This window comes from Moschus berezovskii, chromosome 7 (genome assembly GCF_049115385.1).
Source record: "Moschus berezovskii isolate FMDL1 chromosome 7, NW_MosBer_1.0, whole genome shotgun sequence".
NCBI classification, from domain to species: domain Eukaryota; kingdom Metazoa; phylum Chordata; class Mammalia; order Artiodactyla; family Moschidae; genus Moschus; species Moschus berezovskii.
In genome coordinates this window covers 93,848,822-93,874,519 of record NC_142466.1, presented here as the reverse complement: position 1 = coordinate 93,874,519, position 25,698 = coordinate 93,848,822, and the positions used below count along the sequence as shown (strand labels likewise).

General features: G+C 40.7%; 1 pseudogene; it reads left to right on the top strand.

Annotated features, from left to right (window-relative positions):
• The first annotated feature begins 249 nt into the window (after positions 1-249).
• On the top strand, positions 250-1,547 carry LOC129557387 (large ribosomal subunit protein uL3 pseudogene; annotated as a pseudogene).
• Positions 1,548-25,698: the final 24,151 nt, after the last annotated feature.

The window sequence follows — 25,698 nt, the reverse complement described above, 5'->3', positions numbered from 1 at the left end:
GAATTGCAGGTAAACCAGGGCTGCAAAGAAACCATAAAGATGCCCATTCTGAAAAGCACAAGGGGTTGCAGAAGGAGTCCTCGTGGCAGTCAGCTTAGTATTATTTGCTTTAATATCCCAGGTACCCAGGAACATTGGGAATTGCAGTAAATCACAGGCCTGCTTGCATGGAATGGGCCACTGAAATTTGTGAACAGATCTCATTTCTACTCAGAGGACAACGAGTCATAGAAAGTATATCCCAGCTCTACCGGCAGCTTCCGATAGAAGGATGTCTCACAGGAAGTTCTCTGCTCCCAGGCACGGGTCCCTGGGCTTCCTGCCTCGGAAGCACAGCAGCCGGCACCACGGGAAGGTGAAGAGCTTCCCCAAGGATGACTCTTCCAAGCCCGTGCACCTCACCGCCTTCCTTGGCTACAAGGCTGGCATGACCCACATTGTGAGGGAGGTCGATAGGCCAGGGTCCAAGGTGAACAAGAAGGAAGTTGTGGAGGCTGTGACCATCGTGGAGACTCCGCCCATGGTGATTGTGGGCATCGTGGGCTACGTGGAAACACCCCGAGGCCTCCGGACCTTTAAGACCATCTTTGCTGAGCATATCAGTGACGAGTGCAAAAGGCGCTTTTATAAGAACTGGCATAAATCTAAGAAGAAGGCCTTCACCAAAAACTGCAAGAAGTGGCAGGACGTAGATGGCAAGAAACAACTTGAGAGGGACTTCAGCAGCATGAAGAAGTACTGTCAGGTCATCCGTGTCATTGCCCACACCCAGATGTGCCTGCTTCCTCTGCACCAGAAGAAGGCCCACCTCATGGAGATCCAGGTGAATGGAGGCACTGTGGCTGAAAAACTGGACTGGGCCTGCGAGAAGCTTGAGCAGCAGGTCCCTGTGAACCAAGTATTTGGCCAGGATGAGATGATTGATGTCATTGGGGTGACCAAGGGCAAAGGCTACAAAGGGGTCACCAGCCGTTGGCACACCAAGAAGCTGCCCCGTAAGAACCACCGAGGGCTGCGCAAGGTTGCCTGTATTGGGGCGTGGCATCCTGCCCAGGTGGCCTTCTCTGTGGCTCGGGCTGGGCAGAAAGGCTACCATCACCACACTGAGATCAACAAGAAGATCTACAAGATTGGTCAGGGTTACCTCATCAAGGACGGCAAACTGATCAAGAACAATGCCTCTACTGATTACGATCTGTCTGACAAGAGCATCAACTCTCTGGGTAGCTTTATCCACTATGGTGAGGTGACCAATGACTTTGTGATGCTCAAAGGCTGTGTGGTGGGAACCAAGAAGCGAGTGCTCACTCTACACAAGTCCTTGCTGGTGCATACCAAACGGCGGGCCCTGGAGATCGACCTCAAATTTATTGACACCACCTCCAAATTTGGTCATGGCCGCTTCCAGACTGTAGAAGAGAAGAAAGCCTTCATGGGACCACTTAAGAAGGACCGAATTGCAAAGGAAGAAGGAGCCTAATAGAACAGATTGTACAGCTGGTAGAATCTCAATAAAATTATTTTTCAGTGAAAAAAAAAAAAAGAAAGTATATCCCAAAAGATATACTTGAATTAAAGCTACTGCTCTTCCCCAGATTCATCCTTTCCTCCCACAGTTTTAGCAAATAGCTAATCCAGAGAGATCTGTCCTTATTAGCATGGATAATTCTCCTCCAAAAAGAGGACAGTAGCAACCAGTAAAGACAGGTGAGGAATATCCATCGTCATGGATGCAAATGAAAAATGACAATGAATATTTCTCTCACTTGAGCAAGTGAGAGAGAACGTAATCTCACCGAAATAAGAGCTTAAAGGAAAATAGGTGTCAAAGAAGAGATGAAAATACGACAGAAGAAAATGAAAAGTAGCCTGTGAGAGCTTAGGAAAAATGGAAAAAAGGACCAAACAATATAGAAATGAAGACCTTTTGAGAGGCAACTGTCATAGACTAGTTCCCCATGAAGTAGACTCTGAGGTGAGAGTGGCGTGTGAAAGATGCGTTAGGAATGCTTTTGGGAGTGACACCTTGGAAGGGAAGGACTCAGAGGATGAAGTTAAGTTTCAATGCAATTCTGTGTCAGTTCGGTCTTCTAAGTGGTTTCCAAGAAGAGTTTAGATGTGTAAGAGATTTATTGGAGGAAATAACTGATACTCTAAATAATTCAAATAGCTTCCCTTGTTCAGCCTTTCATTCTGGCTCCCTTGAAGGCACCCTCAGATCTGCCATGGACTCCTCAGCACTTACCGGTAGCTGCCAACCAGGTTCGGCAGCTTCCTGAGATGCAGTTGCCTTCCTCGCTTTCAGGCCCAGCAATGCCAGGCTGGTTTGTGACATGACTTAACCTGAGTTACTGGCCTGGAAACCAGGAGGGGAGGTAGGTGCAGGTTCTGAGAGAGGCACGTGGGTTATGTGAAGAAGAACCGGAATCATTCAATATCAGCAAATGCTAGCCTTCACCTGGTGGCCACTTAGGCAGGTTCAGAGGGTGGGGAAGTCTGGAGATTTACAAGTTGGGAAGCATTCACTCAGATGTTGCCATCCTATATGTCAGTGCCCCATTTTTCCCAGCTATGGCCTGACCTTGCCTTTGTTCTGACTTGCTTGAGAGTTTATCCTTGCATGGCACTCTGGTACTCTCACGATTAAGCCCTGGTCCTGATTCTCAACTTTCTCTGCTCTTGCACTTCAGGAGATAAGAACCGCTTCATATATAAAAGTTTACATATAAGTTAAAAGTTTTAATTCAGTTCAGTTCAGTAACTCAGTCGGTCCTTTGTGACCCCATGGACCACAGTACACCAGGCTTCCCTGTCCATCACCAACTCCCAGAGGCTACTCAAACTCATGTCCATTGAGTTGGTGATGCCATCCAACCATGTCATCCTCTGTCATCCCTTCTTCTCCCACCTTCAGTCTTTCCCAGCATCAGGGTCTTTTCCAGTGAGTCAGTTATTGGCATCAGGAGGTCAAAGTATTGGAGTTTCAGCTTCAGCATCAGTCCTTCCAATGAATATTCAGGATTGATTTAAGTTTTAATGTTCAGCCTTTAGTTACTAATTGATTGATCTTCACTTTTTATTATCTTTTCCAAAGGCCAATCAACCCAATACCATTTTCCTTTTAGTTACTATTTCCCCCAATTTTCTCAAACCCTGATATATGACCTCCATTAATGTGCTGCCTTCTTCCAGTCCACTGCCAATGGAAACTTTAATAGCTGTATCATTTCCTTATGATGGGCTGTCTATGCCCCATCTGTCTCCAGCAGTGCGGTCCTCATTGTCAGGAAGATGGGTTTTCCAGTAGGAAATTCCATTCCAATGACCACTTTTTAAGCCTACTTTTGATAACTATTGTTATAAATTGGGGTCCCTGGTAAACAGACTCTGAGAAGGAGAGTAGCATGTAGGAGTTTTATTAGGGAAAACCCTTGAGAACAACCCCTAAGAAGAGCTAAGGATACAGGATTGGGCAGAAGGAGAAACTGATCTGCCATGCAGTTCCAGTGACAGTATGAGGTAGTCCCAAAGTCCCTCTGGAACGGGGATGACCCTTCAGATTTGCCTGAGCTGGAGTGAGCAGGCTTGGTCTTTATCCCCTGCACTGATCAGTCAGTGATTGTGGCCTGCCCCCTGGAAAGAGATATGACCTTGGGCCAGGTAGCTTCTTCAGCTGAATTAGTTCCCAAAGAGTGCTGACAGCTGAGTTTTCTTCTCTTTCATACTGCCAGAGGCTGGGGAGACCAGATATTCTGACAGCTGACATTTTAATAGAAACAATGGAAGCAGAATGTATTGGAATGATTGTTTTGATGGGATGAGAGAACATAACTAACAACATGTAATCCTCTCCTAGTGAAGAGATGTTTCCAGAATAAGGGTGTATAAGACCCTTATACAATTTCAGACTGATGAGAATGGCAGCCAAAGATCTGCTATAATTATCTATATAGTGATTCTTAGGTGAGAGAAAACAAGGCCAGATGGAAAGTCAAAGATGCAGGAAAGAGTGAAGAGCAATGAAAATGGCAAGTGTGTTGAAATCTAAAATAACACTGACTTAAGGCATTATTTGTAATCTCTCACATGGTGAAAAATTCATTCAAGTGTGTAAAAATAAAGCAGCACGTAAGAATGACTGGGGTATATGGTGTTCTGTTCTAAGGTCTTGGGTTAGCTAGGATCAGAGCATAATTAAAAACCTATTATTAGACCTAGGTGAGTTAGCAATGCCTTTTGTGATATTTAAATTAACTGCTCGGCCATTAAAAGAATAGAAAATGAGTGTGTAACTTTACAACCAATAGAAGGAGAAAATGGAATAAAAAAGCTCTTGATCACTACACATATGGAAAGAAAAAAATGAAAAATAATAAGGAAGAGGTGGAAAAATAGAAAGACATTGCAAAATTAAGAATACAGAAGGATTGAAATAACAGATGAAAAAAGTACCATCTCAGTTCAGTTCAGTCACTCAGTCGTGTCCGACTCTTTGCGACCCCATGAAGCACAGCACGCCAGGCCTCCCTGTCCATCACCAACTCCCGGAGTTCACTCAAACTCATGTCCATCGAGTCGGTGATGCCATCCAGCCATCTCATTCTCTGTCGTCCGTGTCTCCTCTCACCCCCAATCCCTCCCAGCATCAGACTCTCTTCCAGCGAGTCAACTCTTCTCATGAGGTGGGCAAAATATTGGAGTTTCAGCTTTAGCATCAGTCCTTCCAATGAACACCCAGGATTGATCTCCTTTAGAATGGACTGGTTGGATCTCCTTGCAGTCCAAGGGACTCTCAAGAGTCTTCTCCAGCACCACAGTTCAAAAGCATCAATTCTTCGGCGATCAGCTTTCTTCACAGTCCAACTCTCACATCCATACATGACCACGGGAAAAACCATAGCCTTGACTAGACGGACCTTGGTTGGCAAAGTAATGTCTCTGCTTTTTAATATGCTATCTAGGTTGGTCATAACTTTCCTTCCAAGGAGTAAGCGTCTTTTAACTTCATGGCTGCAGTCAGCATCTGCAGTGATTTTGGAGCCCCCCAAAATAAAGTCAGCCACTGTTTCCACTGTTTCCCCATCTATTTCCCATGAAGTGATGGGACCAGAAGCCATGATCTTCGTTTTCTGAATGTTAAGCTTCAAGCCAAACTTTTCACTCTCCTCTTTCACTTTCATCAAGAGGCTTTTGTGTTCCTCTTCACTTTCTGCCATAAGGGTGGTATCATCTGCATATCTGAGGTTATTGATATTTCTCCCAGCAATCTTGATTCCAGCTTGTGCTTCTTCCAGCCCAGCATTCCTCATGATGTACTCTGCATCTCAGTTAAATAAGCAGGGTGACAATATACAACCTTGACGGACTCCTTTTCCTATTTGGAACCAGTCTGTTGTTCCATGAACAGTTCTAACTGTTGCTTCCTGACTTGCATACAGGTTTCTCAAGAGGCAGGTCAGGTGGTCTGGGATTCCCATCTCTTTCAGAATGTTCCACAGTTTATTGTGATCCACACAGTCAAAGGCTTTGGCATAGTCAATGAAGCAGAAATAGATGTTTTTCTGGAACTCCCTTGCTTTCTCCATGATCCAGCAGATGTTGGCAATTTGATTTCTGGTGCCTCTGCCTTTTCTAAAACCTGCTTGAACATCTGGAAGTTCACAGTTCACATATTGCTGAAGCCTGGCTTGGAGAATTTTGAGCATGACTTTACTAGCGTGTGAGATGAGTGCAATGGTGTGGTAGTTTGAGCATTCTTTGGCATTCCCTTTCTTTGGGATTGGAATGAAGACTGACCTCTTCCAGTCCTGTGGCCACTGCTGAGTTTTCCAAATTTGCTGGCATATTGAGTGCAACACTTTTACAGCATCATCTTTCAGGATTTGAAATAGCTCAACTGGAATTCCATCACCTCTACTAGCTTTGTTCGTAGTGATGCTCTCTAAGTCCCACTTGACTTCACATTCCAAGATGTCTGGCTCCAGGTGAGTGATCACGCCATTGTGATTATCTTTGTCATGAAGATCTTTTTTGTACAGTTCTTCTGTGTATTCTTGCCACCTCTTCTTAACATCTTCTGCTTCTGTTATATCCATACCATTTCTGTCCTTTATCGAGCCCATCTTTGCATGAAATGTTCCCTTGATATCTCTAATTTTCTTGAAAAGATCTCTTGTTTTTCCTATTCTGTTGTTTTCCTCTATTTCTTTGCATTGATCGCTGAGGAAGGCTTTCTTATCTCTCCTTGCTATTCTTTGGAACTCTGCATTCAGATGCTTATATCTTTCCTTTTCTCCTTTGCTTTTCGCTTCTCTTCTTTTCACAGCTATTTGTAAGGCCTCCTCAGACATCCATTTTGCTTTTTTGCATTTCTTTTCCATGGGGATGGTCTTGGTCCCTGTCTCCTGTACAATGTCACGAACCTCCATCCAGAGTTCATCAGGTACTCTATCTATCAGATCTATTCCCTTAAATCTATTTCTTACTTCCACTGTATAATCATAAGGGATTTGATTGAGGTCATATCTGAATGGTCTAGTGGTTTTCCCTGCTTTCTTCAATTTAAGTCTGAATTTGGCAATAAGGAGTTCATGATCTGAGCCACAGTCAGCTCCTGGTCTTGTTTTTGCTAACTGTATAGAGCTTCTCCATCTTTGGCTGCAAAGAATATAATCAATCTGATTTCGGTGTTGACCATTCTAGTGCTAAAAAAAATTAAGTTGGCACAGCTTATACAAATACTAGGAAAAATAAACTTTCATGAGTTAAGCACTGTTAGAGACAATAAGATACCAAAGAATGTTCACACTACCACACAATTGCACTCATTTCACATACTAGCAAAGCAATGCTGAAAATTCTCCAAGCTAGGCCACAACAGTATGTGAACTATGAATTTACAGATAGTCAATCTGAATTTAGAAAATGCAGAGGAACTGGAGATCAAATTGCCAACATTCGTCGGATCACAGAAAAGCCTAGGGAATTCCAGATAAACATCTATATCTGCTTCATTGACTATGCTAAAACCTTTGATTGTGTAGATCACAACAAACTGTGAAAAATTCTTCAAGAGATGGGAATATCAGACCAGCTGACCTATCTCCTGAGAAATCTGTATGCAGGTCAAGAAGCAACAGTTAGAACCGGACATGGAACTATAGACTGCATCCAAATTGGGAAAGGAGTATGTCAAGTCTGTATATTGTCACCTTGCTTATTTAACTTATTTGCAGAGTACATCATGAAAAATGCCAGATTGGATGAAGCACAAGCTGGAATCAAGATTGCCGGGAGAAATATCAATAACCTCAGATATGCAGATGACACCACTCTTATAGCAGAAAGCAAAGAGGAACTAAAGAGCCTCTTGATGAAAGTGAAAGAGGAAAGTGAAAAAGTTGGCTTAAAACTCAACATTCAGAAAACAAAGATCATGGCATCCGGTCCCATCACTTCATGGCAAATACATGGGGAAACAATAGAAACAGTGAGAGACTTTATTTTCTTGGGTTCCAAAATTCCTGTAGATGATGACTGCAGCCATGAAATTAAAAGACACTTGCTCCTTGAAAGAAAAGCTATGACCAACCTAAACAACATATTACAAAGCAGACAAAGGTCCATCTAGTCAAAGCTATGGTTTTTCATGTAGTCATGTATGGATGTGAGAATTGGACTATAAAGAAAGCTGAGTGCTGAAGATTGATGCTTTTGAACTGTGGTGTTGGAGAAGACTCTTGAGAGTCCCATGGACACCAAGGAGATCAAACCAGTCAATCCTAAAGGAAATCAGTCCTGAATATTCATTGGAAGGACTGATGCTGAAGGTCCAATACTTTGACCATCTAATGTGAAGAGCTGACTTATTGGAAAAGACCCTGATGCTGACAAAGAATGAAGGCAGGAAGAGAAGGGTTCGACAGAGGATAAGATGATTGGATGACATCATTAACTTGATGACGTGAGTTTGAGCAAGCTCCAGGAGTTGGTGAAGGACAGGGAAGCCTGGAGTGTTGCAGTCCATGGGGTCACAAAGAGTCGGACGTGACTGAGCAACTGAACTGAATTGAACTGATAAAATGACAAAATATTGAAATCACCCGGACAATTTAGCCTCAAAACATGTAAAGCGAAAACTGACAGAACTACAAAAACCAAACCACAGTGGGAGATTTGAGTATGTAGCTCTCAGTAATTGAATAATAATAAGTCAAAAATCCGGAAGGGAAAGATTTGCTCAACTTGATCTTAACCTAACATTCTTTATGACATACTTCCTTGACTCTAAGAAGTCAATGACTGTTCAGTTCAGTTCAGTCACTCAGTCGTGTCCGACTCTCCGCGACCCCATGAATCACAGCACGCCAGGCCTCCCTGTTCATCACCAACTCCCGGAGTTCACTCAAACTCATGTCCACAGAGTCGGTGATGACATCCAGCCATCTCATTCTCCGTCGTCCCCTTCTCCTCCTGCTTCCAACCTTTCCTAGCATCAGAGTCTTTTCCAGTGAGTCAACTTGTCGCATGAGGTGGCCAAAGTATTGCAGTTTCAGCTTTAGCATCAGTCCTTCCAATGAAGACCCAGGATTGATCTCCTTTAGAATGGACTGGTTGGATCTCCTTGCAGTCCAAGGGACTCTCAAGAGTCTTCTCCAACACCACAGTTCAAAAGCATCAATTCTTCGGCGATCAGCTTTCTTCACAGTCCAACTCTCACATCCATACATGACCACGGGAAAAACCATAGCCTTGACTAGACGGACCTTTGTTGGCAAAGTGATGTCTCTGCTTTTTAATACACTATCAAGGTTGGTCATAACTTTCCTTCCAAGGAGTAAGCGTCTTTTAATTTCATGGCTGCAATCAGCATCCACAGTGATTTTGGATGATTTTGATTACAGTCAATGACTGTAACACCTGCTATATTTGATGGTCATTAAGAAAGAAAGAAAATGCTGACTCTGACACAATGATTCCTCATCACCTAGAATTGTTATTCCACATTTAAGCTCTTTTATATTTAAATATGTTATTCTTATCCACATATAAAAAAGGACAACATGAGAGAAATAACTCGAATAAGGTATTTTCTTTTTTGTTTTTTCCATTTAGTTGTGATTTTATTTTTTATTTAAAAAAATTTTTTTAATTTTAATTGGAGGCTAATTACTTTACAGAATAAGGTATTTTCAATCATCTTTGAGAATTCTTTTCTTTGGAATCTATTTAAGACTCAGCATCATCAATGGTCATGTGTCTTCACATACTTATAATCTCTCTTGGAGATTCCTAAGAAAGAGTTTCATTACTACCTACCCAGTGATACTGCCTCTGAGGCTTTGCTGCTTGATCTTACTTGAAAGTGACAATGGAATATTTTTAGACAAAACTGGGATACACATTTTATCCCCTAAATGGTCCTTAAAATATTTGTCTATAGAAAGTTCAGTTCAGTTCAGTTCAGTCGCTCAATCGTGTCTCTTTGTGCCCCCAAGGACTGCAGCACACCAGCCCTCCCTGTCCATCACCAAATCCAGGAGCTTACTCAAACTCAAGTTCATTGAGTCAGTGATGCCATCCAACCATCACATCCTCTGTGATCCCCTTGTTCTCCTGCCCTCAATCTTTGCCAGCATCGGGGTCTTTTCCAATGAGGTGACTCTTCACTTCAGGTAGCCAAAGTATTGGAGCTTCAGCTTCCGCATCAGTCCTTCCACTGAATTTTCAGGGTTCATCTCCTTTTCGATGTACTGGTTTGGTCTCCTTGCTGTTCAAGTAACTCTCAAGAGTCTTCTCCAGCACCACAGTTCAAAAGCATCAGTTCTTCAGTGCTCAGCCTTCTGTGGACTTCCCTGATGGCTCAGATGGTAGACTCCACGTATAGTGTAGGAGATATGGGCTCAGTCCCTGGGTTTGGAAGATCTCCTGGAGAAGGAAATGGAAACCCACTAAAGTATTCTTGCCTCAAGAATTCCATGGACAGAGGAGTCTGGCAGGCTGCAGTCCATAGGGTCGAAAAGAGTTGGACATGACTGTATGACTGTTACTTTCACAGACTTCTTTATGATCCAACTCTTATATCTGTACATGACTACTGGAAAAACCATAGCTTTGACTATATGACTCTTTGTCAGCAAAGTGATGTTTCTGTTTTTTAATACGCTGTCTAGTTTTGTCACAGCTTTTCTTCCAAGGAGCAAGCTTATTTTAATTTTGTGACTGCAGTCACTGTCCACAGTGATTTTGGAGCCCAAGAAAATGAAATCTGTCACTGTTTCCACTTTTTCCCCATCTATTTGCCATAAAGTGATGGGACTGGATGCCATGATCTTAGTTTTTTGAATGTTGAGTTTTAAGCTAGCTTTGCTACTACATATATACACACATTCATGTATGCACAGCAATGACAGTAACATCACAGATTGTCACTTATTCCTCTTTGATTATTAAAGTATACTCTAGTTTTCACAAAATTGAGTTGTGGAAAAACACATGGCTAAAAATCATTGAAATGCAGCAAAATACTTCACCCAGCAATTTCACAGTATACAAAATTTTTCAGCACATGTGAAAAATTTACAAAAATTGGCCACATAGTGTCTCAACATATTGTAATGGATTGTATAATTTATATAATCTTTTCTCTGATCACAGTACTATTATGTTTGAAATCTATACCAAAAGGAAAGCTGAAAGAATCCCATACATTTGAGCATAAAATTAGACTTCTAAGTAACCAATAGGTCAAGTAAAATATTATAATGGTAAAAATACTTTAAAATGAACTTAGAAAAAAAATTTAATTTTAAACAAATATATGGTACTAGGCAGGAAGGAAAAATAAAATTATAAAAATAACAAAAATAATCCTGGAGAAAATAGAAAGAGGGAAATGAAGGTAAGAATAAATATTAATGAAATAGAAAACAAATATGCTAAAGAGATGAGTGATTCACATTTGGCTCCTTGAGTAGGTAAACCTCTGACGAGAAGGATCATCAATGAACACCTCCTGGGGCCTGCATTTGAGAGTGTGTTGCTCAGATGTCTGCCTCCAGGGGAAGAGACCAGTCAAATCTGTCACTTCCATGTCACTTTCTTAACTCACAGAGAGATTTTGTTTTCCCTGTGTGTCCTTAACCTTGCTTTTGTCATCCCTGGGGCTCTGCCTCAGGAATGGGGCTAGTCAGAACACTACACAGGCTTTGCATCACTGATCTTAAAGAGTGGACACTGGCCAGGAGTTTCAGCACTATCTGTAGGCTTGTTAGAAATGCAGAGTCTCAACCTTAGCTCCAAACTCACTCATGCAGAATCTGCCTTGGAACGAGATCCTCAGAAGATTCTATGCACAATCAGGTCTGAGGAATGCTGGCCTCAAAAGATCACATGAGAGGATGCTCATTGTCACCTGACCATCAGGTAGATCCAGGCAGGTAGTGCCTGCAGCCCCTAATCTCCAGGCAATGAAGATCGTGAAATTGATTCCCACCTCCACCTTCTGCTCCTCATTTCAACTTGCAGTACTAGAAGATCTATTTTTCCTTGTTCTTTTCTTTTATTTAATGTATTAATTGGCTAATCTGAGAAAATGCCATTTTCTCACATGCTATCAGATAACTTCATTTCGTTGTATTGGTACCTCTAGCACAGAAACCCCCTCCCTGTGGGACTGATAAGTAATCTTAACACTGACTGCATTGCCTCAAAAGGCAAGCGGGCCCACATCAAGCTCCGAGATGAACAAACAAAAAAGTCAAAAGGAAGTCAAAAGAGGAAGAGAGAAAGCAGGTCACATACCCTCCCAGACAGGCTGGTCAATCACCCCTAACAAGAGGGATGCAATAGCAGTTGGGCATGTTGGCTTGTGGGTTGTCATGTTATCATCCTGGGTATCTTCTTGAGCTCCTGCAGACTTTTCTACCAGAACAACTGTCTGAGCATCACCTTCAGTGTGGGGTAAAGAACAACTCTTTTTAACAATCAACTTTTTTTTTGTCTTTTGGAAACTTATTACGGATATTCTGTCTCCTTTTTTGGATAGGTTTGAGTGGGTTATACTAGAGCATAATTTCATAGAAACATTTGCATTTATCTCTTTTCAGAGTATGAATTACTTTAGGTCAGGGATGTAGCTGAGTTTTGTCTGAGGAGAGGTTCAATTGATGATAGAGGAATAGAAAGGAAATGCAAATTTGCATCCTCTCAGGGTTGGCTTAGGGATTCTTGCAAGTTTTATTACAGACTCTACATACATTGGGTATCGTATACACCAAAGTGTGCTCAGTGTCAGGACCCAGGATATATTCATGTGTGCATGTGTGTGCTCAGTTGTGTGCAACTCTTTGTGACCTTATGAATAAATAACTCGCTAGGCTCCTGTGCCCATGGGATTTTTCCAGGCGAGGATACTGGAGTGGGTTGCCATTTCCTCTTCTAGGGGAATCTTCTCAATCCAGGGATCAAACTCACGTCTCCTGCATCTCCTGCATTGGTAGTAAGATTCTTTACAACTGAGCCAACTGGGGTTCAGCACTGTACAAGTCAGGATTAAGCAGGATATGGTTAATCTGTAGAATCTGTCGAAACAGTGGAACCACAGTGAACAGTCAACATCTATGTGTTCATGGGGTCTTCTAAGATGAGGAGACTTTAGCCTGTGGGAACATTGCTTAAACTAGCCACAAGGTCCAAAGGAATTCCTGTCCTGTTAGAATGCCAGGACAGCTTTCTCTCGTACATTTAGCTTATGTTTTAAAAATAGTCGACATGCAAAATTCCCCCCATTGTGGAATCTTTTGACCCTTTAAAGTTCTACAGTTGTAATTTGAGCACATCTGTGACTTATTTTCAATACTTCCTAAAGCTTAATAGGGAAACCAAGCATTTACAGTAATAAGTCCACAGAGGCTAGCTGGAATGGCCTGTTTCTTTTCACAAGCCTAGCGTGGGGTCTACCGTGCTTAATGCTATTTTTATCTTGGTTTACTGCTGTGAGTTATCATTTTTGCTGCTATTGAGCTTTATTTGTAGAATTTATTCATTTTTCCTTAATGAAAGCAATCGGATTAGTAGATGAAATCTTTTAATGCTTGAAGTTTCCATGGGTAGAAATATTACTGAAAGACCCCTTGGTGATTAGAAAGAGCTACTGGCCCAAATAACTCCTCCTCTCTTGGCCATCATGGTTCCTAAATCTAGAGAAAAATCTGATCAGATCAGGAAGTCCTGATCTGGAAGTCATACATCTGCTTCCAAACAACTTGAGGAACATATTCTCATAAAACTTTAAGGGGCAGACTATTACTCATGTTTTTTCCTATGTTTGTGCTCAAGGATTTTTTTTTTTTTTTAACTCTGATTACAGAGCCTGAGGAAGATAGCACAGAAAAATTAACTATCAAATGATTCTACTTTATGGCTTGTGGTACAAAAATCTTGAATATATATTATCAGATCTAGCATATTTAAACAAAAAATATAACAAACCATGATGAAATAAGTTTACTCTAGGACAGTTCAACCTTGGGAATTTTTATAAATATAATTTATGTCACTAATTTGTCACAAAAATAGAAAAAAATAGGATCACATCTGTAGAAAACTAGAGGCATTTTGCAATGTTCATGATTTTTAAAAAATAGGACCATTTTAGTACACTAAGAATGAGTCAAAATGTCCTTACTAAAGAGTATTTATAAAAACTAAAGATGAATATTGTACTTAACCATGTTTATCACTCTGAACATTCATTAATTCAACAAACATTACCTGAGAATGTTCTGGGCACTTGATATCTCTCTCTGGAGTTGTGAGCCCCATGGACATATACATAAAAGGAATGGTTTGCCTTGAAGTTTCTGGGAAACTCCTAGATGCCTTAATGCCACCAACTATGGGACTTTTAAGCCTCTCTCCCTCCCTCCACCACCTTTAGATAAATTGCACAAATTCAGAAATGGTGCATTTCACAGTCTCACATTTGTATAGGGTTACTTCCCCTGCTCTACAACTAACCTACAATATATTCCCTATTTGTTGAGGGTTTTTATTGTGAATGAGTGTTAAATTTTGTCAAATGTTTTTTCTGCTTCTAGGTTTGCTTGTATCCAAGTAATGTGGTAAATTACATTGATAGCTTTTAAAAATATAAACCAATCTCAACTTTCATGTGTGTGTGTGTTCAGTCACTCAGTAATGTCCAACTCTTTGAGGCCCTATGGATTGTAGCTCACCATCCTTCTGTCCATGGAATTTTCCAGGCAAGAATATTGAAGTGGGTTACCATTTCCTCTTCCAGGGGCTCTTACTGACCCAGGGATCAAAGCCACATCGCCTGTGTCTCTTGCATTGGCAGGAGAATTCTTTACCACTGTGCCGCTGCGGAAGCCCCTAACTTTCTAGGATAACACCTATTTAGTCAAAATGTGTCTGGGTTTGATTTGCTGACATTTTTGCCAAGGATTTTTATGTCTATGCTCATGAGGGATGTTTATGTCTGTAATTCTCTCACAATGTCTTTGTTTAGTTTTGTATCAAGGTTATGTTGACCTCATAAAATAAAGTCACTCTCTCTTCCTCCTGCAGTATTTTCTCTGCTCTATTTTCTGGAGAAAATAGTTTTCAGATTCTGGCTGTGTCATTTCCCCTCTGTTTGAAGGAGAACTCTTTAGTATTTCTTACATCGCAGTTCTGTTGAAGACACTTTTTTTTTCTCTAAAATGTCATTTTTATTTTTGAAGACTGTATCAGTCAAAGTTTAACCAGAGAAGCAGAGTCAATCCTTCTGGAAGCTTCTCTCCCTACTGGTTCCTCAGGAGACTGGTGGCTACATCAGGAGCATGATAATGAAGGGACACACACATGTAGAGGAGGCTATGCCTGACTGAGTGACACTCAAGTCTCCCTACATCCTCACTTCCACAGATCAGTTCACTTCAGTGTTTCTTCCATGATGTCTGTTCCTTTGTGTTCATTACTGAAGCTTTTTCACTTTCTTGGGTTGATTGCTGGATGTGCTCCCCGAGCCTAAACTTCCCAAAGAATTTTTTTTTTGCTACATGTGGTCTCTGTTGCTGTGCATGGGGTTTCTCTAGTTGCAGTGCGTAGGCTTCTCAGTGGTGGCTTCTCTTGTTGCGGAACACGGGCTCTAGGGCATGCAGGCTTCTGTCGTTGTGGCTCATGGGCTCTAGAGCACAGGCTTTGTCGTTGTGGTACACTGGTTTAGTTGCCCCACCACATGTGGGATCTTCTAGGAGCAGGGATGAAACCCGTATCCCCTGCATTGGCAGAGGGATTCTTAACCACTGGACCACCAGGGAAGTCTAAGAGTAGTCTTTATTTCAAATATTGTGCTATTCTAGATCACTGTCCCTGTAAGCTGGACAAATATGAAATCTTTTCCACACTTTGTTTTGTAGTTTTGCCTACTGAATTATTGGAGAAGAGGTAAAATGTGATGCCTTATTTTATGTTTATTCAGAACCCTAGAAAAGGGGGCTTTAAAGGTTTGAAAAGCAAATTGAGGTATAGAGTTCCTCATTCAGTACTCAGAGGCCCAAGATATTCATGGATGAAATACATGGTCATCTTATTTCTTAGCTTGGCATTCTGTGACAGGTGGGAATCATCTCTTTGGGAACATAAGTCAATACTAAACTGAAACCTTCCCTTCGATATATAGGTTTGGCATTCCTATGTAAGAATTCTCATTAGTCTTTTTACACGAGTCTCAAAACTTCCCTTCAGACAGAGGAAGTGTAGCTTCTTTGATTTGAAAAGCAGGTCCATAGCTTTCTTTTTTTCTCCACAGAGAACTGCAGAGCAAGAAATAGCTTCCTCTGCTCAGCTGCCCAATTTATCTCTTCCCCCTTTAATTCCCTTGTGGCTCTCAATGTGGTCTTTTGGGGTTTCCCTAAGAGTGCCTGTGTCAATTTTGTGCTTCACATATGAAGTAAAAGTTGGAGCCTCCTTCCTTTCTGAGGGTCTGAATTTAATCTTTCCTGGATGATTCAAGTGATGTAATTGTCTGATACTTTTGTGTGTTAAGTCTCTTCAGTCTTCAACTCTTTGAGATGGACTGTAGCCTGCCAGGCTTCTCTGTCCATGGGATTCTCTAGACAAGAATACTGGAGTCGGTTGCCATGCCCTGCTCCAGGCTATCTTCTAGACCCAGGGATCGAACCTGCATTTCTTATGTCTCCTGCATTGGCAAGCAAGTTCTTTACCACCAGTGCCACTTTTGGGGCCCCCAGTAAATGACGCTGCCTGATATTTACACCCTTATGTGGTTCCCTTCCTTTGAATCTGGTGTCTTTATAACTCAACTAAGAAAATGCAGCAGAAGTGATACTTTGTCAGGTCCAGGCCTAAGTCTTAAGAAATTCTGGCAGCTTTCATCTTTGGGTTCTTAAGGAAATGAGCATCCCTACACCCTAATAAGCTTACCCTGTCTACAAAGAGGAGCCAAAAGGAGGATGGAAGTCAACAGCTCTGGCAGAACTCGCAGCCAACAGCCAGCTCTGACTGATCATCTTGAAAGTGGATCTTCCAGCCTCCATTCTAGCTGTCCCCCTGATGTTGCAGGAAGAAGAGTGTTTTCTGTAACCATACACAAATTGCAGAATCATGAACAAGTCAATGGTTGCTGATATAAATCACTTAAGTAACTTTAAAATGATCAGTAGGAGCATGAATGTTAAGCTGTGCTGAGACTGCATCACCCTTAGAAAGAACACTCTAAAGTGCATGTAAGTATATGAACTATATATGTACGTATATATGAATTAATATATGAGTATGTGAACTAGATATATAAACACATAGGATGTATAAGGAAGTTCTTACACTTCATTTCTTGTGGTTTTTCTCTTCTGGGCTTTACTAGAAGCTCATCTATTATTTCTTGCTGATGATGAAGTTTATAAAATGGACCTTTGAGTCTTTGGAAGAGCTAGTAAGTAGGTATGAATGAGGGGATCAGATGAGTGTAAAAGGAAAGCAGCACTATGGGCAGTTGCTTCTGAAAAGTGGAAAGATGAATATCTAGTGTTAATGAGCACAAGGGAGTAGCCTTAAAAAGATTCATTCAGATATAAACGCTATTCCATTCCGCTCCGTTGCGTCAGACTCTATGCGACCCCGTGGACTGTAGCCTACCAGGCTTCTCCATCCATGGGATTCTCCAGGCAAGAATACTGGAGTGGGTTACCGTTTCCTTCTCCAGGGGATCTTCCTGACCCAGGGATCAAACCCGGGTCTCCCGCGTTGGGGGCAGATGCTTTAACCTCTTAGCCACCAGGGAAGCCTGTAAGTTAACAGCAAAAACTTATGAATAAGCTATTAAACACCTGCACCCTGGCTATTTAACATGATCATCTAGAAAATAAAAGATCAGTTATAAAATTTATTTCAGGATATGTAGAGTTAGGAATAATAAAATGCTTAGAAATTAATTTTATTGAAATTCTCAATAAATGACTAGATATAATTTTATATAGTTAGAAGTCTGAGGGTTTTCTTTACCCTCATAAATCTCTTTAGGATATTTTTCATTAAAACATACTTAGTGGTTGATTAGTCTAAATAATTATGCTCTGATGAAAACCACTGACAGATGCTTTCTCCATTGGCAATCCTGTGGTGTATAGAGGTCCCTCTTGGAATTCTCTGTATATTTCAACCCTCAATTATGGTGGAAACATTATCTATGAAAGTTGATTCTCTATGCCAAACATTCCACCATCATGAGGATTTAAGAGCTTAATTGTTTTAGAAAGCGAAATGTGAGACATTTTCCTTATTTCTTCATCAATATGCAAATGGCCCATTAAACATAAGTGGATCAAAGTTTGGGTCAGTAAAGAGCCAGATGCGTGCTACATGAATTTTGGGCGATTAGGTCACATGGGCTAAATGACCTCTTCTGAAAGCTTTTAATACCTTTAATACCGCTTCAACTGTAGACTCCACATTTGTCTTCTGTACATGGGAAAAGCACTTGTGGCTGGGAACCTTTCAGTCTTAACTTTTACCCAAGTGGCAGTGAGAATGTAGACCTCAGTAATCTCTTAAACAAAGAGTGTATTACTTACTGTGTGCAAGACCCTGCCTTAGAGTCTTAAGCTCCTTCAGTAACTTACCATCCAGCTCTTATTAACATTTACCCTGATTCCTGCCAGCGATATTATGGTCTACTTAAAATGATAAACATCTTGCAATTCATATACATATAACCACATTCCACAGATTAACATGTCAAGTGTAATTGTACCGTCATCAGCTGGATTTCCCCCTTTTCTTTTAAAATATTTCAAACTTGCAGGAAAGTGAAATAATTGTCAGGAACGTCTATAAATTCTCCTTCCAAATTCAACAGTTGTTAATATTTTGCCACATTTAATTTTTCTCTCTCACTTTTCTGTACACACACACACTCACACACTTCTGTTACACCATTTGAAAATAAGCTACAGCTATCAGCTGTACTTCAACATTACTGTGCTTTAACATTAATGATCTTCATTTGGTTTTTTAAAAATTCAGAGTGCTATCAAAGATCATGCATTCCATTTGGTTATTATGTCTCTTTAGTCAACTTCAGTTTAAGACAATCCGTCTACTTTTATTTGCTTTTCATGACTTGGCACTTTTGAAGAGTCTAAGCCACTGTCTTATAGAATATCCCACTATCTGGATTTGTAAATTATTTCTCTTGATTAGTTTTAAGTTTAACTTCTTTAATAAGAAAACACTTGGTGATGTAATGTGCTTCTTCTTACATCATTGGTTGTCCAATGATGGATGATGCTGACTTTGATCTCTTCTTGAAGGTGGATCCTTTCATTTTTTGTAATTAATTAATAATCTGCATAGTGATGCTTTGAGGTTGGGTTCCTCACATCTCCACCTGATTAGGATTCATTGTTTGGAGGTTCTAGCAGGGGAGCGCAGCTACTCGTATACCCTTGACCGAAGACTGGTCCTCCTCTAGTGGGGATGGTCGTCCTCTTTGACCGAGCACACAGCTTCAGGAGGGACGCACATGGAGCGGTGAGGGAGGAAGGGGACACCCGCCTAGCCAGCCAGATCAGCCGAATCAACCCTGGCGATCAATGGGGTGACAGATGTCGCAACCAGATCGCCCTCACATCCATAAAAAAACTAACATCATGGCATCTTGTCCCATCACGTCAGAGCAAATAAATGGAGAAACAATGGAAACAGTAACAGACTTTATTTTCTTGGGTTCCAAAATCACTGTGGATGGTGACTGCAGTCATGAAATTAAAAGACACTTGCTCCGTGGAAGGAAAGCTATGTCCAACTTAGACAGCATATTAAAAAGCAGAGACATTACTTTGCCAACAAAGGTCTAGTCAAAGCTATGGTTTTTCCAATAGTCATGTATGGATATGAAGGTTACACCATAAAGAAGGTTGAGAGCCAAAGAATTGATGCTTTTGAACTGTGGTGTTGGAGAAGACTCTTGAGAGTCCCTTGGACTGCAAGGAGATCCAACCAGTCAACTCTAAAGGAAATCAATCTTGAATATTCATTGGAAGGACTGATGCTAAAGCTGCAACTCCAATACTTTGGCCACCTCATGTGAAGAGTTGACTCACTGGAAAAGACTCTGATGCTGGGAGGGATTGGGGGCAGGAGGAGAAGGGGATGACAGAGGATGAGATGGTTGGATGGCATCACTGACTCGATGGACATGAGTTTGAGTGAACTCTGGGAGTTGGTGATGGACAGGGAGGCCTGGCATGCTGTGATTCATGGGGTCACAATGAGTCGGACAGGAATGAGTGACTGAACTGAACTGAACTGATGAAGGCTTCATTACACAGGCACAATTTATTAAATCATTGAGCACTGGTGCTTAATTCAGCCTCCTGCTACTCTCTGGAGAAAGAAATGGCAACCCACTCCAGTATTCTTGCCTGGAGAATCCCAGGGACGGAGGAGCCTGGTGGGGTGCCGTCTATGGGGTCGCACAGAGTCGTACATGACTGAAGCGCCTTAGCATGCATGCATGCATTGGAGAAGGAAATGAGCCCACTCCAATATTCTTTCCTGAAGAATCCCAGGGACGGAGGAGCCTGGTGGGGTTCCATCTATGGGGTCGCACAGAGTCGGACATGACTGAAGCGACTTAGCTGCAGCAGCAGCAGCCACTCTCCATTCCCGGGAGATTGGAGGCGGGGCTGAAGATTCCAATTCTTTAATCAAAATGTTGATTTCTCTGGCAACTAACTCCCCCATCTTTAAGTGCTTTCCAAAATCCACTTCATTAATATATACTTGGGTGTGGCCAAAAGAGGCTTGTTATGAATAATGAAAGATGCTCTTTCCACCTCTATTTCTCCAGAGCTGTCTCCAGGGCCTGAAGCAAAAACCAAGTAGGAAATTACAAGGATTTCATAAGATTTGTGCTAAGAACTGTTGATGAAGATATATATATATATATTTCTTATTTTATCACAGTATCTCAAGGGAAAACATTTTTCTAGAAGAGTTGTAACATTTTCTACACTTATTAGCAATATATAGGAGTGCCAACTTAGTACTTTTATAATCATATTTTGAAATACATTTCTCCTTTAAAGCAGTCAATATTCTGCCACTCCATTTTTACTTTCAGTCTTTCCATCACAATCTTACATTGTTTTATTCTTAGCAAATCTTTGTCATGTGTGATTTTATTTAAGGATATTTTTTTATCCCAACTTCTATCTTATTTTACTTACTATAAAAATAATAGGAGTGACATACGCAAGTTGGCAATATAAGAATTCTCTACCATTCCCCCACAGTCCCCCGCCACTCGAGCTGCCATAGAATATCAGTTTTGGCAGTTGCCCACAGATGAGAATGCCTGTGTGGACACCTGAGAGCCTGATGGAAAAGTTCCAACATGCAATTTGAGGGGAGAGGGAAGTCCAAGAATATACACATTGAAAAACTTAACAGGACCAGTTTCACTTTGCCTGCATCACTTTTCCCACAAGGTTAAATGGCTCTGTGCCAGGAAAGACTCTACAGTTTCTCCTATTGGGGGAAGTGAGAGTGCAGAGTGCCTGGTTTCCCCAGCTGTGTGGGATGCTGCCTAGAGGACCCACTTTTTTATTGTTTCATTCAGAATACTGAGGTGTTCTGGTTGAGAGTTTAGGAAAGGTTGGGAGCACAGCAGCCAGGGCTCAGAATTCATCAAAGGGACACTAATACCCACTTAGTGATTCATCTTACTGACTCTTGGCTGGTTCCTTACACATACTGCTGAGAATGGTGATAGCTAGCCTCTGTAGGTGGCTAGTAGGCAAGAGTAGAAACTCCTATTGACTCTTCAGGATGGGGAGAAGTCTCACAAATCATAGCATTTCAGGGCACCACCCCAGGAAAAACATTTGAGAGGCTCTTAGCACCCATCCTGGCTTTCTGAGGTTAAGGGAAGCATATAATTAAGAATTCCCCAGGAGGGAGAAAGAACTGTGAAGTGGGTGTAGCCACAGAAAAGATCTGAGAAAGCCTCAGGATCCCTAGCCAGACTGACAGATGAAGGTATCTTTCTTATAAAGTCAGTTAGCAAAGACTGGAAGAGGTGATTTGCTGCTTCACATGCAAAGATAACAAAGAAAGGCCTCAGGAAACACCAAAAGCAAGGAAACATGACACTACCAAATAATTGACCCTAAAGAAATAGAGATCTACAAATGATCTGACAAAAAATTCAAAATAATTTTACAGAGGCTGAGTGAGCTACAAGAGAATAGAGAGATGGTCCAGTGAAATCAGGGAAATAATACATGAATAAAATGAAAAGTTCAATCTAGAGATAGAAATCATAAGTAAGAACCAAACAGAAATTTGGAAGCTGAGTAATATGATGAAAAAAAATTTTAATGCAATAGAGCATCAAGAGAAGATTTGTTCAAGTAGAAGAAAGAATCTTTGAACTCCAAATACATTATTTGAAATTGCTCATAAGAGAAAAAAAGAAAGAAAGAAAAAGAGTTAATAGCACCTACATGAATTAGAGGATACTACTAAAAGAAACAATATTTGCATTATGAGAGTGCCAGGAGGAGAAGAGGGACAGAAAGAGGCAGAAAGCTTATATGAAGAAATAATGACTGAAACCTTCCCAAATCTGGGGAGAGGTACAGACATTCAGATACATCAAGTTCATAGGCCATGCAGATTCAACTCAAAGAGCACTTCGTCAAAACACATTACAATAAAACTTTCAAAGATAAAAAAAGATAAAAATTTGAAAACAGCAAGAGAAAAGAAGCATTATATTCAAAGGAATCCCCACAAGAATATCAGCAGATTTCTCATGAGAAATCTTGCTGGGATAAAGTGGGAGAATACATTCTAAGTGCTGAAGTAAAAAACTGCCAACCAAGACTACTTAATACAGCAAAGCTGTCCTTTAGAAATAAAGGACAGATAGACTTTCCCAGAAAAACAAAATCTTAGGGAGTTCACACCACCAGATATGGCTTAGTAGAAATGCTAAATTGAGTTCTTCAAGCTGAAAGAAAAGCATGTTAATGAATACTATAAAAACTTTTGAAAGTATAAAACTGACCAAGGTGAATATATTGTCAAATTCAGAATATTCTGATTTTGTGATGGTAGTGTATCAATTACTTATAACTTTAGTGTAAAGGTTAAAATACAAAAGTATTAAAATGACTATCAGACTTTATTTTTTTGGGTTCCAAAATCACTGCAGATGCTGATTGCAGCCATGAAATTAAAAGACGTTTACTCCTCAGAAGGAAAGTTACGACTAACCTAGATAGCATATTAAAAAGCAGAGACATTACTTTGCCAACAAAGGTCTGTCTAGTCAAGGCTATGGTTTTTCCAGTGGTCATGTATGGATGTGAGAGTTGGACTGTGAAGAAAGGTGAGTGTCGAAGAATTGATGCTTTTGAACTGTGGTGCTGGAGAAGACTCTTGAGAGTACCTTGGACTGCAAGGAGATCCAACCAGTCCATCCTAAAGGAGATCAGTCCTGGGTGTTCATTGGAAGGACTGATGCTAAAGCTGAAACTCCAATACTTTGCCCACCTCATGCGACGAGTTGACTCACTGGAAAAGACTCTGATGCTGGGAAGGATTGGGGGCAGGAGGAGAAGGGGATGACAGAGAATGAGGTGGCTGGATGACATCACTGACTTGACGAACGTGAGTTTGAGTGAACTTCGGGAGTCGGTGATAGAAAGGGAGGCCTGGTGTGCTGTGATTCATGGGGTCGCAAAGAGTCAGACACGACTGAGTGACTGAACTGAACTGAACTGATAACTATAATTATTTGGTAATAAATATACAATATGAAAGGATGTAAGTTGGAAAATGGGGAGGAAAAAAGTACAGAGTATTTGTATGCAATTAAAGTTAAGTTGCTATCAGCTTAAATAGACTGCTATGACTATAATATATTTTACATAAGCCTCGTGGTAGCCATAAAGCAAAAACTTATAGAAAATACACAAAAGATAAAAAAGATCAAAGCATACCACTTTAGAAGGTAATCAAATCACACAGAACAAAACCAAGAGAGGAAGAGAGGAACTATGAAACAGCCAGAAAACAGTTAACATGTTGTCAATAGAAAGTTCTTATCTATAAAAATTACTTTAAATGTAAAAGGATTACATCCTCCAATGAAAAGACATAGAGTGGCTGAATGGATTAAAAAATACAAGACCCAACAATATGCTGCTTGGAGAGATTCATTCAGCTTTAGGGACACACACACACACAAATATACATATACACATACACAAAGGAAAGGGATGGAAAAAGATATTCCATGTAAATAGCAACCAAAAGAAAGCAGGGGGAGGGACACTCGTATTACTATGCTCCCAGATAGCGCTAGTGGTAAAGAATCTACCTGCCGATGAAGGAGACATAAGAGATGCAAGTTCGATCCCTGGGTCAGGAAGATCCCCTGGAGGAGGGCATGGCAACCCACTCCAGTATTCTTGCTCGGAGAATCCCATGGACAAGGAGCCTGGAAGGCTACAGTTCATGGGGTCACACAGAGTCAAGTGTTACTTCACAGGACTAAATTAACTTAGCATACATGCTAAGTCTACTTATATTAGACTAAACAGATTGCAACAAGAGATTAAAAGGTCATTATATGATGACAAAGGGTCAATTCATCAAAATATTTAATGTTAGCAAATATTTATGCACACAACATAAGAGCACTGAATTACGTAGAGTAAATATTAACAGATTTGAAGGGAGAAATAGATAGCAATAAAGTAATGGTAGGAGAATTCAGTACCTCACTTTCAACACTGGATAGGTCATCCAGACAGAAAATCAGTAAGCAAATAATGGACTGGCTACATTTTAACTGAATGAACCTCACAGACATATGCAAAAGATTCCATCCAACAGCAGCACAATGTTCATTCTTCTAAAGCACAGATGGAACATTCTACATCATAAATCATATGTCAGATCACAAAATAAATTTTAAAAATTTAAGAAGGTTGAGATCTTTCCAAGAAATTTTTTTTGACCACAATTGTATGAGCAATCACTAATAGAAGGAAAGCTGAAAAATTCACAGATATGTGAAAATTAAACAACACGCTCCTGAACAATCAATGGCTCAAAGAAGAAATCAAAAGGGAAATTTTTAAAATAAGATGAAAGACAATGTACAGAATGGGAGAAAATATTTGCAAACTATATACAGTAAGTCCCCTTCATACAAATGAGATCCATTCTGAGACTGCATTTGTAAGTCCAATTTGTTTGTAAATCCAACAAAGTTAACCTGGGTACCGAACTAACACAACCAGCTAAACAGTGCTGTACTGTAAAAGGTTTACAATACTTTTCACACAAATAGTACATTAAAAAATACACCCCAAAAAGAAAACATTTTTAATCTTACAGTACAATACCCTGAAAAGTACAGTAGTACTGTACAACGGCTGGCATCCAGGGACTGGCATCCAGTGAACAGGCAAGAAGAGTCACTCACTGGAGGAGGGAGAGGCAGTGGGGAATGGTAGAGCGGAAGGATCTTCAGCAATAGGAGATGGAGGGCAAACTGCAGTTTCATTCACAGTTGATGTTGCTGGCGTAGATTCTGTTTCCTTGCTGGATTCAAGCCTATTTCAGTTCAGTTCAGTCGCTCAGTCGTGTCTGACTCTTTGCAACCCCATGAACTGCAGCACGCCAGGCCTCCCTGTCCATTATCAACTCCCAGAGTTTACCCAAACTCATGTCCATTGAGTCGGTGATGCCAAAAAATGATTCAGTGATGTCTGGGTAGTATGTCTTTATTTATTTTTTTCTTGTCGTGATGACATGATAACCCTGAACTGGGTTCTGAATGGCTGCTGCAGTCTTCATGTACTGTTCTACATTCGGGTCCAAATAAATAAACCCCCCCTTGCCATTTCCTGCTCCTTGAGTCTCTTGGGTTTTTCTGTTACTTCTTCCTCTTGTCTCTCTTCGTCCTTTCTCTGGGCCTCCAATATCATCAGGTCTTTATTAGTAAGTCCTTGAAATTTCTCAACCTAATGTTTTTATATGGGAACTTAGTGTAAAAGGTAAGGGGTTAATTTCTAAAATATATAAGGAACTCAAACAACTCAAGAGCAAAAAACCTCAAAATTATCCAGTTAAAACTGGGCAAAGTTTCTGAAT